Source organism: Saccopteryx bilineata, chromosome 4, assembly GCF_036850765.1.
Source record: "Saccopteryx bilineata isolate mSacBil1 chromosome 4, mSacBil1_pri_phased_curated, whole genome shotgun sequence".
NCBI lineage: Eukaryota > Metazoa > Chordata > Mammalia > Chiroptera > Emballonuridae > Saccopteryx > Saccopteryx bilineata.
This window is the reverse complement of record NC_089493.1, coordinates 159,158,228-159,161,167: the sequence shown is the minus strand read 5'-3', so window position 1 is coordinate 159,161,167 and position 2,940 is coordinate 159,158,228.

The following is a 2,940-nucleotide window of genomic DNA, read 5'->3' as shown; positions in this document are numbered from 1 at the left end:
CTGAGAAAGTCAATTTTTAATTGTATCGATGGGCAAGACTGGTGCTGTTTATTTAAAAGATATATTGATAAATTTTAGAATTTGTAGCATTCTAGGTAAAGAAAAATAAAAATCAAGGCCATTACATAATCTCTGGTAACTCCTTTGCATTCTTCAGATGAATTTCATGATTTATTTGTAGTTCAGATAGTACAATCAGATTGCCACTGTGCTCTGTGGGTTCTTCCTCCATATTAACTACTCTGCAAGAAAGGAATTCTGTGCTACTTCATTTAGACCTGACTATAAAACCATGTAACATGAGATTTAAGTTTGTGTTTTGTTTTAATAAAACAGCATGTTTTCAGGTAGATCTTATCAAACTAATGTGTCCACTTATCAGTCAATGCAGTTTCTAGTTATAAATATTGTTATATATGTTATATAGACTCTTTAAAGTGATTGACAAATTGGTAAATTCTTAACAAATATTTGTACACTTCTTGTCATGTGATCTAAAGTTAAATTTGTCTGAGGTGTTAAAGCATTATCCTCTAGGTAAACTCTTAAGTGATACTAGTTAAACCAAATAGAACCTTGCTGGATCATGGGCTAGTGTTAGTATACATTCATCCAAGGACAAAAAGGGCATTTGAAATGAAGGGCAGTGCTAAGCACTTAGTCATTCCCCCTCTCCCTTTTACCCTTTGATAAAAGTTAGCCCTGGCTGGATAGTTCATTGGTTAGAGTGTTGTCCCTATGCCCAGAAGTTGGGGGTTTGATCCCTAGTCAGGGCACATACAGAAACAGATAGATGTTTTTTCTCTCTTTCTGTCTTTCTCCCTTCCCTTTGCAATAAATTTTTTAAAAGATTCAGAAGTTAAAACAGTTATCCTGTGGAAACTAATACTTGCTCATCTAAGCTATCTGGGTAAACTTTAGGACACTTAATCATTTGTGTGAGTATAGTAATAAATTTTTTTTGCTTTATACTGTATTGAATTTGGAACTGACAAGGAGGTGTTGCCTTTCTCTTTTCTATGTTGCTTTGGGAGAATACACATACACACTGTATTTTTTTAAATGGTCCAGTTTCTTATCTTTTGTGATCTAATTGACAGTACTTTTGATGGCTTATGGAGCTGAATGTCCAAAGCAAAAAGCCCTTAGTTTTTTACTTGTTTCCATTTCACTTTATTGTTCTATGCTTTCACAAGAACTACATCTAGCTCTCTTTTTTGCTTTTTCGGTTTATGGCCTTTCTCTCTGACTAAACAAAAAGTTTATCAGTTTTAATTCAATGGCGATGTGGTCTAGATACCAAGCAGCTGTTTTTCAGGTTTGTTACAACAGAATTGACTCTAGAGAAAATGCACATTTTATAATTGACCTGCACTGTCATCCAGGTACACATTTCTCTATAAAGTAAATCTTTGTGGTGTCAGAAGAGGGGCTGTGGCCAGAATGGCTTGGATTTAGAATATTTACCAGACTTTAACTAACTTGTCTGTTCGTAGAGACTATCTGGGTTTTGGCCGTTTTAGAAAGTATTAGTAACCTACCTGATTATGAAATAAGTTAAGAAAATGTGTTGGTAAGTATAGTAATTTCTTTAAAAATATATAATTGCTGCCCTCAGCAGATAGCTTGATTGGTTAGAGCAGTGGTAGTCAACCTGGTCCCTGCCGCCCACTAGTGGGTGTTCCAGCTTTCATGGTGGGTGGTAGCGGAGCAACCAAAGCATAAATAAAAAGATTTAACTATAGTAAGTTATTTTATAAAGATTTATTCTGCCAAACTTAGCAAAAATCCGACATAAAGTACTTGGTAAGTAATTACTATTATATGCTTTAACTTGCTGTAACTCTGCTTTATAAATTTTATAAAGTAAAGTTACTTCCCTACTTTATAATCACCATTACTGTGGAACTGGTGAGTGGTTAGAAAATTTTACTATGAACAGATACAAAAGTGGGCAGTAGGTAAAAAAGGTTGACTACCCCAGGATTAGAGCATCGTCCTGAAGGTCAGAGGTTGCCAGTTTGATCCCTGGTCAGGGCACAGATCAGTGTTCCTGTCTGTCACTCCCATCCTTCCTTTCTTTAAAGTCAATAAAGTAAACATTTTTTAAAAACACATACATAATATAATTGTTGATTTCTCAATTAGTAACATTAAAGTCAAATTTTCATAATAAACTTTTTAAAAGCTGCTTGTTCCAAAACAAAAAGATTGAAGATGTCAACTGAAAATGAGGACTTGGCAGAAGTTTGCTTTGGAACTTACAGGTAAAATGATGGGCTTATTTTTTAGGTTGAATATCCTACACAAGAATAGATGGCTTTTTTTTCCCTTGGTTGCAGTAAGTATGTTTTTATTTTATTATGTTAATTTTAGCAATTTTAGAGGAAGGGAGAGAGAGAAAGACAGACACATCAATTTGTTCGGTATGTGCCCTGACCAGGGATAGAACCAGCAACCTCTGCACTTCTGGACGATGCCAACCCAGCTAACTGGCCAGGGCAGTTAATGTTTTTTAAATAGGAGTGTAGCATGTCAGTATTAGCAAGGCAGAAAGACGTGGCATTAGCTTTGTAGGAACACAATTATTTCAGTGGTTTTCAACCTTGATACCCACAGAGGTTCTGATTTAAATTGTTTAAAGGAGGAAGTCCCAGGTATATGTATTTTTAAGTTTCCCAAATGACTTTAATTTACATGTAACTATAAGAACTCAGTTTTCCAACTACATATAAGGAAATTGGATTTTGTGGTGGTTGATGATGGTTTTGGGTTTTGGTAAATAGATGTATTGCATGACTGACTTTGTTTCAGTAGTGGCTTTTACCTGTCGTATAAATTTTTTTATTTTTTATTTTTTTTATTTTTATACAGGGACAGAGATAGAGTCAGAGGGATAGATAGGGACAGGCAGACAGGAACGGAGAGAGATGAGAAGCA